Source organism: Equus caballus, chromosome 24 (genome assembly GCF_041296265.1).
Source record: "Equus caballus isolate H_3958 breed thoroughbred chromosome 24, TB-T2T, whole genome shotgun sequence".
Taxonomy (NCBI): Eukaryota; Metazoa; Chordata; class Mammalia; order Perissodactyla; family Equidae; genus Equus; species Equus caballus.
In genome coordinates this window covers 50,227,687-50,240,599 of record NC_091707.1, presented here as the reverse complement: position 1 = coordinate 50,240,599, position 12,913 = coordinate 50,227,687, and positions in this window count along the sequence as shown.

The window sequence follows — 12,913 nt, the reverse complement described above, 5'->3', positions numbered from 1 at the left end:
TCTGAAGTTTAGAGTTTAAACCACAAGTGGAGGCTGTTGCTAATAAGGGATGGGGCAAGGATTTACTCCTGTTTGCTGAATGCTTGGTTTCCTTTCTCTGTGGTCTCAGCACAGTGTAAGGCCCCTGTGATGAGGGTGGAGGGTGGGTATAGGGCTGGATATGGAAGAGCCCAATATGGCGCCTGATGCCCGGGAGCTCCTTTCTTGTCGATGTCATCTGCATGTACAAGGAGCAATTTTAGTGCAATAGAAAACAGAATGTCAACAAGTGCTAAATTATGTAGCATTGACTAGGAGACCAAGAGGGAAGACAGCTGCAACCCCAGCGGGCTTCCTGGAGGAGGTGGGAGTTGCAGGGCCATTAGAATTTGGCTGGCAAAAGAAAAGAAAAAAAAGACTATCTGCAAAAAAAAAAAAAGATTTGGGCCAGGCAGAGCTGAGTTGTGGAGACCACCTAGTCAGACCAGAGAGAAGGCTGCCTGGCTGTCACTCCAGCGTTTCTGTACGCGAGCTAGCTCCCTCCGTTGGTCCAGTACGTGCCAAGCCCCTGCTGAGTGGGGCACAGGCATGAATAGAGCAGTGTCCATCCTCAGGCATGTGAGTTAGGCGGATCCAGTACTAGACGGCCGGTGCTGAGGTGGAAGGTGGGGGTCCCCATGACACGCTGTGGTTGGGCAGAGGGGGGAGGGCTTCTGATGGTGGAGCCGCGGAGCCGTGAGGTTTGGGGCATGTGGTGATGGGCGAGGTGGAGGGGAGAGGAAGAGAGCCTTTCAGGGAGAGGGAAGAGCTTGAGCAAAGCCCTGGAGGTGGGTGGGAAGGCAGGATGTGAAGAAGAGCCATGGCAGTAGGGTTTGCCTGGGCAGAGACGGGAAGGAATTGAGGGCAGCAGCTTGTGGGGACCCACAGTCTGGCCCTGGGTAGCGCTCAGTTCACTATTTCAAAACCAACCTGCAGAATAGGGTCCCCTCCCATCCCAGGGGATGGAAGGTAGCCGAGGACATGGCCAGGGGCATGCCAACACGGCGTTTGCGGCCACAGTCAGCCCCGGGCCTTTCTGGCCTGGAGAGGCCTGCGGGGCCCTATCTCGTCAGCATCTGTTTGGCGTCCCCTCCATGTGCTATCACAGAAGGAGAGAAAAACATCTCCCTCAGCCTTCTGCAAAGGGTTTTGTTTGTTTTTTGTTTTGGAAGGGGTTTTAAAATGCAGTGATTTGTGGCTGGTAGTCAAGTTCATCAAAGTGATTTTTCCAGATGCTGTAATTCTTGGGCAGCTGACACGTCAAGGCTCCCCACCCCCGCCCCCACACGCCAAGTCTGTCTCCAGCCTGAAGCACCAATCCTTCCCCTTGGGGACTGGCCCAGGCATGCGTGCAGCATGTTACAGATATAGAACGCCCCACAGCTATGAACTCTGTCCCTGCGACAGCCATGGCATGTGTGTATGGCAGGGACTGTGCTTTCCATTTTACAGAGGAAGAACTGGATCAGAGAGGTCACACTGCTTTCCTAAGATCACACAGCCTCTGGGGGAAGAGTGGAAGAGCAGAAGTCTTCTAAGCCCTGGAACTTTCCATTTATATCCAGCTCTATCTGCTCTCAGGGGTGTAGCTGCTCTTCCTGGATATGGCAGCATGTTGGTTTCACATGAAGTGAGGCCCAGAGTCATACCTTTCCTGGTAACCAAAGCCTCCAAATGCTGCTTCCTCCAGGCAGCCTTCTTGGATCACTCCAGACTTTCTTAGGCCTCAGAGACCTTGGCCTGATCTCTTGGGGATTCTAAGAGTTTATAAAGACCCTTGGACATGCTTAGAGTTCACACGGCATGATATCCACCCCAAAATAAGTCAAGCTTTGTGTCTGCCAGTGACCACAAGATTCTCATGCTTGTAGAGAGCAGATCTGCCCCCAAATTCCTGTTGCCACCAGCCTCCCCCACCCCTGTCCAGATGTCCACGGTGTTCCCATAGAATCTCACCCCTTTCGTGTCAGGAGCGATTATCTCCTTTCAAAACTTCTGGCAAAAGACAAACCTGGGAGGAGTTATCTTAAAGCAGTGGCATGGATTTATTTTTAAGCTGCTTCCTCTCAGGGAGTGGGACACAGGTCAGGTTTGATCATGAAGACAGTGAGTGTTCATAAAGCCCTTTGCAAGCTGTGAGTGATTTTTGCATGCAGCTTTCTCGCTGTGCAAGTCTTCCTTCTCCCATCACAGGTGGGCGGGGCGGGGCCCTCAAGGCTTCTGGGGCTGTGAGTGAGCACAGGCTGAGGGGCGGGCAGGGGCTGATGAGCTGGGTCCCCTGTGAGCCTCCAGCATCGGGAGGCCGTGGCTGGGCTGCGGCAGCCCGGAAGCAGCTGCCTTGCAGCCCTCCCTCTGTACTTGCTGAACACGCCGACCTTTCCTCTGGATAAGGCGGCCCCGGAGCAGCTACTGGACTCTGCTCGCCAGGCTGAGCTCTCCAGGCCCAGGGGAAGTGCTGTTGTCGGCTGGCGGGAGCCAGACGCTTCGTGGAGCTCAGCAGCGGGGTGGGGAGCATGGGGCTGCCTCTCTGAGCACAGAGCCGGAGGGCAGGAGGGATCCTCCTCCACCTGACCCGCTGCTCCTCTGGAATGGAGGTCAGGAGAGCATCCTCAGACGTGCTCCTGCGACGGGGGTTCTGGCAGCTCGCACCCCACTCGCCCTCTTCATCTCTTTCGTTGCTGATGCTTGCAAAGCTCGGCTTTGAATGAGGGCTAAGCATGGGGCGGGAGGAATGGAGAGCTGGATTAACCAGCTGAAGTTAGGCCTCTGCCACATCCTGGCTCAGTGACCCTGGGCCGCCACACTCAAGCCCTGGGCCTCAGTTTCCCCATCTGTTAGGGATAGTTATTAGTCTGCCTGCCAGGAGAGGTTCACACAATTTGACGGACATGAACACGCAGTGTGATGGGTCCTATAACTGCGCGTTGATCCAAGTCCCCGGCTGCACGAGGATGCTGGGTTATACCTGTCCGGGTCCCTTCAGCTCTGACGTCCTCTACTTCTGTTTTTTGGCCTCTCCTACATCCAGCTTGCTTCATGGAACAGTGGAAGTATCTGTTTTTCATCCAGCCTGGTCACTGGGCTGGCCTGAGACACACAGCCCCTGCCACATGCTAGGTGGCTCCCTGACAACGCAGGCCACAGAGCTGGCCGTCTCTGAGAAGGCCCTTGCGGGCCATTAGTTTATGCCCTTTGGGGAAGCGTAGACCTTTTTTCTTTTCCTGTTGTGGGTTGAATTGTGTCCCCCAAAAGATATGACCACATCCTCACCCCTGGAAACTGTGAGTGTGACCTTATTTGGAAAAAGGATCTCTGGAGGTCTATAAGTCAACCACCTCCAGATGAGGTCAGCCTGGATTTCGGGTGGGCACTAAATAACTAAATCCAGTGACCGGAGTCCTTGGGAGAGGAAGAAGAGGGCGATATGAGGCAGAAGGGGAGAAGCACACGAGGGAGAAGCCGGAGGCAGAGCGGAGCGATGCTGCCACGAGCCGAGGAGCTTCTGGAGCCCGGGGAGCTACCGCGGCCCTGCTGACACTTACATTTTGGGCTTCTGGCCTCCAGAGCTGGAAGATAAGAAATTTCTGTAGTTTTTTTTTTTTTCTGCTTTATTCTCCCCCCCCCCCCCCCCCCCCCCCCCGCCCCGGTACATAGTTGTATATCTTAGTTGCAGGTCCTTCTAGTTGTGGGATGTGGGATGCCACCTCAACGTGGCCTGATGAGTGGTACCATGTCTGCGCCCGGGATCCGAACCCTGGGCCGCTGGCAGCGGAGCGCGCGAACTTCACCACTCGGCCACGGAGCCGGCCCCCAAATTTCTGTAGCTTTAGGCCACCGAGTGTGCAGTAAGTTGTGGCAGCAACAACAGGGATCGAATACACCTGCTTTGCCCAGAAATGATGTCCCGGAATCCAACTCGTTCTACAGTTGTCTGTAATGACACTTACTTAAAGCGACTGGGACCTGTTCTTTCCTACCCCCCAGCTTGAGTGTTTCAACATTCCATTTAATTTTAGGGTCTGTAAGAAGGCAGCAAGGAAAACTGATGACTCTTTTGAAGTTAGGAAATTTTCATTATTTTTCTTCTGGAAACAGTACAGGATGACATTTACAGGGAAAACATGTAAAAGCCTTTGCAGCTCAGAGAGTCGAGCATCTGACCACCAAGAGAGGAGAAGAAAGGCCAGACTGGGCGGGTCCTGCCTCCAGGTGTGCCTCATCATTTCCTGCCTCTGTGCGTCCGTTCATGCTGTTCCTAGTCAGGGATGCCTCTTTTCCCTGCAGTGCTGCCTTTTGAAATCCTATCGGTCTTCCAGCAGCGGCACAGGAAGCAGTAAGGTGAGCAGGGAAAGAAACACTGGCGTCAGATTCAGAGGCTCGGCATTCTAGTCCTGTGTGTGAGCTGGGGTGAGACGCCATGCTTTCTGGGCTTCTGTTTACTCATTGGTAAGTTCAGTTCGGTTCAACAGGTATTTATTCAGCATCTCCTGTGTCATGTATCAGGTAGGGTGTTGGGAATTAAAGAGCACACAAACTAGCTGCGTAGTTACTACTCATTTTAGGACATGGGAGAGGTCTGTGGAATGAATGAGCCAGAACGTGACGATGAGTAAATGCCTCTCACCACCGGTTTGCGGCTCTTCTTCCCGGGCCCTACTGTGTGCGGGAGCCATCCCAGTGCATGTCTGCCTCTCCCCCCACTTAACCGTGCCGGGGGTGGCACCGACTGCAGAGTGAGCAGCAGACACACCCGGAGGGTCTGCGAATGCCACACCATTTGGATTTTTGCTGAATGATGGGCTCATGCCAGGGGACCACGTCTTTGATCCAAAGAGCATTAGGATCAGCTGCCCAGCTGCCCTTGAATGTCCACTGAGATAAAATCCTGTCACGACAAATCCCAAAGAACTACCGCTTCCTTGGCTGTGCTGGGCTTTGTCCCGTCAGCTCCCACTCACGGTCATCATGTCACAGGATGGGGCTTACGGAGCGCTTTGTTGCTGTTACCTGGAGATCTGACTCAGCATCCCGCTGGCTTTGCAGTTGGACGGACTCAGTTCTCATTCCAACGCTGACGCGTGTAAGCTTCGTGACCTTGGGCAAGTCACTTAACCTTTCTGAGCTTCGTTTTCTTCCTCTGGAAAGAGAGAATGGATGTAATACACTTAGTCCATGGTCTTCAAGGAGCAAATCCTCAAGAAACGGGAGCTGTTGTCATTAGAAATTTTGTATTATGAGGTTATTTGCTACTTATGTTTTCACCCGTCCATTAATCTAAGATTAGGGGTTAACTAGTAGGCAAAGGGGCGGCATATCCATTTCCTGTGGCTGCCGTGACAAGTTATCACAAACTGGGTGACTTGAAACAACAGAAATGTGTCCTCGCACAGTCCTGGAGGCCACAAGTCTGAAGTCCAGGTGCTGGCGGGGAGAGGCTCCCTCCCAGGGCTCTTGGGGACATTCCGCTGCCCTCCTCTTCCAGCTGCAGTGGCTCCCGGTGCTCCTGGGCTTGTGACTGCACGGCCCCAGTCTCTGTCTCCGTTTTCACGTGGCCGTCTTCCCTGTGTCTCTCTATGGGTCCGATCTCCTCCTGCTTTTCTCTTAGAAGGATACTTGTCCATGGATTTAGGGTCCACCCTAAATCCAGGATGATCTCACCTCGAGATCCTTAACTTAATTACATGGGCAAACACCCTTTCCCAAATAAGGTTCCTTTCACAGGTTCCTGGGGTTAGGATGTGGGCATGTCTTTTTGGGGGTCACCATGGGACCCACTCCAGGAGGTAAGGAAAGGAGGAATTGCTGGGACCCCGTTTCTCAGCAGAGGATGAAATGCTTCCCTTACTTGCTTGTCGTTCTAAGAAGGTCTTCAGCAGACCTGTCCCCCTGCCTGTTGCCATCTGGTCATTGCTGAGGGTGACCTGCACGTACCTGTGATGCTCCGAGGCCAGAGTGCCGTCCCTCGGCACCCACGGGGCAGGCTGCCATTGCCAGGGAGATACAAACCCTGGAGGCAGCAAGTGCCGGGTGGGACTGAATTCTCTCTGCTCTGGTCAGCTGGGGCTGCCATAACAAATATCGCAGACCAGGTGGCTTAAAGAACAGAAATTAGTTTGATTACCATTCTGGAGGCTGGAAGTCCTTGGTCTCTTGGCTTGCAGATGGCTGCCTCCTCTCCTTGTCCTCAAAGGGCCTTTCCTCTGTGCCAGGCAATCCTGCTATGACTTCCTCTGCTTATAAGGACACTAATCCTATGGGATCAGGCCCCCACCCCTACACCCTCATTTTGCCTTAATTCCCTCCTTAAAGGCCCTCACTACAAATGGTCACATTGGGGACAAGGACTTCAACCTGTGAATTTTGGGGAGACACAGTTCGGTTCATAACACCCAGTTTGATTAGCTTTGCCAACGGAACTCATATTTTGGCAGATCTGGCCTACTGGATGCTGGATTTCTTAAGTCATATGTGGTTTTTCCCAGTTTCGTGAATCAACGCCGCCCACCACAGCTTCTGCCACGTGTGGATATTTCATTAGGATCTTCGTGAGCCTCTAGCTGTAATGTTTTAGGGGCGGCCACCACACTGAGTGCTGAATGCAATGCAGGGGCCATGCTGGGCATTTATACGCCATCTGTCCAGGCCTCACTCCAGCCTCACCCTGTGAATGGGGACAATAATTTGTTCCATTTGATTGATGAGGACCTGGAGGCTCAGAGAGGGGAGAACCCCCAGCTAGGAAGCGTGAGAGAGGCCCTGTGAAACCATGTCTGTCTGACTCCAGAGGCTGTGTTTCACACTAGCATCAATGCTTACCTCTCTCGATTGAGGGGAGGACCATGAACACCCGACCTGGGCCCTGCCACCCATCCTTTTATTCCAAAAAAGTCCTGCTTTTCCCTATTCCACAACTTCTCTGTCTCTCTTTGAAAGGTTACAGGCCTGGCCAGATAAACTGTTGTCTTCTTTGCAGTAATCCAAAAGCCAGCTCCGTGGGGACGCCCGCTGGCACGCGCGGCCTTCCCACTGCCTGCTATTACACTCAGCGCTTCGGGGAGAAACCTTCCCCACACATAGCAACGGTTTCCAGGCTGAGCCGAGCTGAGGGCTTCCAAGTAGAGGGGTCATTTGGCTATCGACCAGCATCTTCATGGGATGGAGGTGACCGCCAGCCAACCAGCCACGAAGGGTGGGTGTGTCTCTCTGCAGCGAAGGGCGGTTGACCTCAAGGATGCTCATTCTTTCCAGGGCGTGGGGTGTTCTCATCACTGCCCCTGGAAATCTGGGTGCGTATGCCTTTGACGAAGTGCGGCTTATTTTCAGAGCAAAGGTGAAGAGATCCAGCGTGCAGCAGCCTCCCGCACACCCTTATCCCCAGAAGCATCTCTTGCCAGAAGGATATGCTCTCTGGCTCGCTCGTGTTTTGGTTTTTGAATCCTCATTGGAAATGAGCGATTTTCAATCATTTCGACCCCATTCAGCTGAATCGTTGAGGCTGACTCTATTTTTACTGTCCTGAGGGGTTGGTCTGCATTTGGTCCAAATTATGTGACTGCCGACAGACGGCAGTAAAAGTACTTTAGCAGGGAGGGCAGGTCGGGGTGGTGGGAATAGCTCTCGTCTGGGGATGGAGAGCGAGGCAACCTGGCTTTGCTTCCTGAGGTCCCTCGAGCCTGGTGACACAGGCCAGCCTTTTAATCTCTCAGAGACATGGTTGCCTCGAGTATAAAACAGAGCTAATAACTCAGGCCCCTTTGTTCTCTCCAGGGCAATTTATGGCAATCTTGGAAGCACAAAAGCAACTTTTTTCCCCCTTTTCCCTCAGAGAGGGACGGATGAGCGGACTCTTCAAGTGAATTGAATGTGAAATGGCAGAATATGATGTTGATAGCAGTCCATATTTTTGCCTGTGGAATATTGCATCTAAGTATTCTTTTCACAGACCCATGATGGGACATCTGGGAGGCCAAATGCAAGCTGTATGAAAATGGTCTGCGTTCCCGAAAAAACAGCCGCTCTCAACAGCTCGGCAAATATGAGGGAGGCATTTTCTCTGTTAATGCTGGTGATAATGGCTGAGATAGAGCGAGGAATGTTCTGGATGAGGAACGGAGGCTCGGGGAGGAGAAGGGCCATGTCCAGGATCTCCCTGTAACTGGCCACATCTGTGAGGTGAGGCGAGCGGAGCGCAGAGTCCAGGACAGCATGTCCCGGGAGCCCCGGGAGGTGGGGCAGAGCAGCCGTTGGCCGAGCGTCACGCTCCAGAAGAGAGCCTAAGCCTCCGGGTTGGAGGGTCAGGAGAGGCCAGGATGGGGACCAAGGCCTTCAGTCTGGCCCCAGCTGCCCAGGACGGCTTTGGAAATTGGGTGTGGGCACACTGGGGCCAGTGGTTCGGGATGGCGCTGGAGCAGAGCGAGCAGGTCAGGAGCCTGCTCCTGCGAGTGCTGGCTGAGAGGGTAGGGGCAGTCCTGCAGGATGGAAGACTCTGGGCCTGAGAGGCACTTAGGCAGCACACGGCAGAGCCTGAATTGACATCCGCATCCCAGGTCCACATAAGACTCCTCCCTGGGGGCTGTGTGAACACAGAGTCCCATGGGAGCGGCATTATTTTTAGCCAACACTGGAACGAAGGTCCATTATGAAATGTGACCATTTCTTGTCTTGACCTCCCACAGGGCCGTCCCCATCTGCCCCCTTCAGCCTCGCTCTCAGGACCCTACACCGTGCCCTCGCTTCTTTGTCCTTGAACTTTGCTCCTTCCTCCTCTCTCCCTTGCTTCATTCCTTCCTTTCCTTTCTTGCTTTTCCCTCCTCCCACACCTTTGCCCTTTGCTAGGAGCTGGGGAGACAGACGAACAGGGCAGAGCTCAGCCAGGACAGGAGACAGACTCCGACAGGTACATTCCGTGGAGGCAGTGACCCATGCAGAGAGAGCCTTCCCTGGTAGTCCTGGCCCTGCCTCAGTTTCCACATCTCTGCAATGAGCCTACTGATAACCACTGCTGGACAGGGTGCCCCAGGAGTAAATGGGATACTGTCTGTAAAGAGAGCGCTTGGCTCAGGCCTGAGCAGGACACACGCCCGGCCCCTGCTGGCTGCTCCGTCATTGTTATTCTACCTGGGAAAAGAAAGAGATGTCAGCAAAGACTTCGGAATTAATAAAGGTTTTAAGGATTCGTGCCCTAAAGCCTTTTCCAAGGGGACCACACAAAGAGTGTCCAGGTGGAGTTTAAAGAGGCTGCGGTGGGGGAGGGGAGGGAGGGGAGCAGCCTGGGGCGGACAATAGAGGAGCCACATCTAAAGGGTGGAGGTGTAGGGCCAGATTAGTGGGGCTATAGTGGGACAATGCTCTTTAACAGGGGCTGATCCCCGGCTTTTCTTCCTCTGGGAATGGCATTCCCGGTGTCCGCCCTGAGACAAAGGTGTCACCAGATCAGGCTAATGAAGCTGATTGTGCCTTAAATTGGTGACTGCTTAGGACACACACAGCTCTGGGCAGGGGGGGCGGGGGGGGTCCCTTGGTGGCAGGGGGCTCCTAGGTTTTAAAGACGGTGAATTTTAAAACAGAAAGTGGTGAGGGGGTTAAAATCTATGTATCTATATCTATACCCAAATCTATCCCATACTAAACCACAAGTATTCCTTCACTTCCATGTTTATTTTCTTTCTTTCTTTTAGGATTACATAGATCTACAGGCCCGTGTAAAATTTTAAACTGTGCGGAAGAGTGTAGGGAGGGGTGGAAATCCTCCCCTCTGCTTCGAGGCTTTTCCCAAGGGGTAATCACTGTTCAAAGTTTGGAAGTCCCGGGCACATTCTCTCTCTCTCTCTGTATGTGTGTTTTCATTAAACATCCGTCACGAGCAACTCACGGGGTGCTCTCCCTGTCAGTCATGTAGATCAACGTCCTGCTCTCACTGGGTACCGACATACCTTCATTTCTTGACCCATTTCCAGGCTGAAGGGTGGGGGCGATGGCATCTCATTTTTGTTGACCTGCCCCTTACTAATAGAGAGGTTGGCATTTTTTTTTTTTTTTTTTTTTTTTACTGTTTGTTGGCATTTCTCCCTCTCGTGTGAATTGCTTGTTCCTACCCATTTTTCTCTGGGATGGTTGGCCCTTTTCCTACTGTCAGAGCTTTGAGTAAGTCAGGGCAACTAGCCCTTTGTCCCTTATATATGTTACAAATATTTTCTCTCAAGCTGTCATTTGTGTTTTAACTTTGTCTGTGGTCTTTTGCTGCCTAGAGCATTTCAACTTTATGGAGTAAAACTTGTGAATCTGTTTCTTCCTGGCTTCTGGATTATGTCTGACTTGGAAGAGCTTGCTTCACCCAAGATTTTGACACTAGTTGTCTGCACCTTTTTTAGTACTTTTATAGTTTGATTGATTACATTTAAGCCTTTAATCCATCTGAAATTTATTTTAGTATCTAGGGTGATGTAAGAGTTTAATTTTATATTTTTCAAACTGATAACCAGTTCTGATGCTAATTACTATATAATCTATCTCCCCACACCATTGGTTTGTAATATAGCATAATCTCTGTCTGTGGCATCGTATCTATGTATCTATGTACCTATGTATCTATGTATCTGTCTTTCTGTCTGTCTATCTGTCTATCATCTATCTATCTACCTACTTACCTATCATCTTTTTCTGCCCCCCTGGTGGTGTTCTCTTGGTTCATTCTGTTACCGTGTTGTGTAACTATCCTAATTTTATGGTAGTTCTTAATATCTGATGGAGTAAGACTTTTTCCTCCTCTCTTAGTTTTTTTCAAAGTTTTAATGGTTAATTTTGTTTTACAGTTTGTTTTTGAAATCCCAGGGAAATAAATATGTTGATATTTTGATTGGACTCACACTTACTCTTAGATTAATTTGTAGCAAATGTACATCTTTACGATGTTGAGTCTCACCATTCAGGAGCATGGTGCTTATCACTTAGCTCTTGCTGTGTAATGGACTATCCCAAAACTCAGTGGCTTAAAATACATCTATTTATTATTGCTTACAAGTCCGTGAGCTGGCTGGAGACTGGCTGATTGGACCTGGGCTTGGCTGGGTGGCTCCGCTTCCAGCCATGGATGTATCTGGTGAGCTTAGCTCTTCACTGAGGCTGAGGCTCAGGTCTGCTCCCTTTTTATTCCTTTTGGGCACCAATCTGAGCAAGCTTCTCTCATGGCAGTAGCAGAGATGGAGGAAGGTAAGCAGCAGTCTCTTAAGACCCAGGCTCAGAATTGACACATTGTCACTTCTGCTCACATGCCGTTGGCCAAAGCAAGTCACATTGTTAAGCCTAGAATCGAGGGAAGGAGGAATATACTCTGTCCACAGTGAGCTCAAGGTAAGGAATGGATGCGGAGAAGGGTGAAGAATTGGGGCCAGTAATGCCATCAACCTCACGGTGTGTCTTTATATTTCGTTAGTTCTTTTTTGTTCTTTAGTAAAGTTTTATGGCATTTTGCGTATAAATCACATAATGCTCATTAGGTTATTTCTTAGATATTTTACAGTTCTTGTTGCTATTTTTAGTAGATTCTTTTTTCCATTATACATTAAAATAGTTTCTTATTGGCATACAGAGAAATAATTGATTTTTGTTTTTTTATATTGTATCCAACCACCTTACCAAACTCTTATTGGTTCAACATGATTTTCAGTTGACTTTGTGGATTTACTAGGTAGATAATCATATCGTCTGAAAACCATGATAATTTGCCTCTTTTCTGACACTTGTTTCTCTTGTTTCTTTTCTTGCCTTATTGCATTCTCTAGGACCTCTAGGACAACAGTTAGTATAATAGTGTTGATAGCAGGCATCCTTGTTTCCTTCTTTAAAGGGATTGCTTCTGGGTTCCCCTGATGAATATTATGTTTGCTGTTGGTTGTTCCATGACAGATCATGGTAAGTACTTGATGTGAGTGAAGATAGACCTCCTTCTTGAAAGTTAAAGAACTAAGTTTGGTGGAATATATCCATGCCTTAACAAATTATTAGTTTGTATTCTTTTGGCTGCAAGTAACGGATATCAACTCAATCTCACTTTCATTAAAAAAAGAACAACAGCATTTATTATAAGGGTGTAGGGCAGGAACGCAGCTAAGCTTGATGAAGGCTGGGAAAGTCACTGAGATTCTCCTTTCATCTCTTATCTCTGTTCCTTTCTGTGCCCCTTCTTTATTTTTATGTGCCTGCAGACCAATGTTTTCTGTTCCCCAACTCGTAGGTCAGACACTTGGTTATGAACCACATGAACAAAGTCTCACTCCTTCTTTCTCTGTCTCTGATCGGTCTTTCTATTTCTCTGTGACCCAACTCCAGATTCTAAGGGAAGGAACTCTGATCAGCCCTACCTGAGTGAGATGCTTCTCCCCCCTCCCCCGTGGCCCAAAGCACCTTGGTCAGAGGACAGAGATGCCTCATTCTACATGGCCGAGAGGGTCCCCCTTCTGGATCTAGGGAGGTAAGGGGGGGCTGTTTTGAATGGGGCGGACATTCCATAGATGTCACTTGTGTAGAGTGCCCTCCACTCAATGGCAGGAGTCCTGGATTTAGAGCTGAGAGACCTCAAGTCAAGTCCTGATGCTGCCTTGGACTCTCTCTTTGACCTTGGAAATGTCAACAGCCTCCAACCCTCAGCTTTCCCATTTTTTCCCAGCGTTATTGAAGTATAATCGACAAATTAAAAAATGTGTATATTTAAAGTATACAACATGATATTTTGATATAGGTATATGTTGTGAAATGATTACCACAATCAAGCTAATTAACACATCCATCACCTCACGTAGTTACCTTTTTTGTTCAGTGTGGTGAGAACACATATGATCTACTGTCAGCAAATTGCAAGTATGCAATACAGAGTTATTAACTATGGTCACGTGCTGCA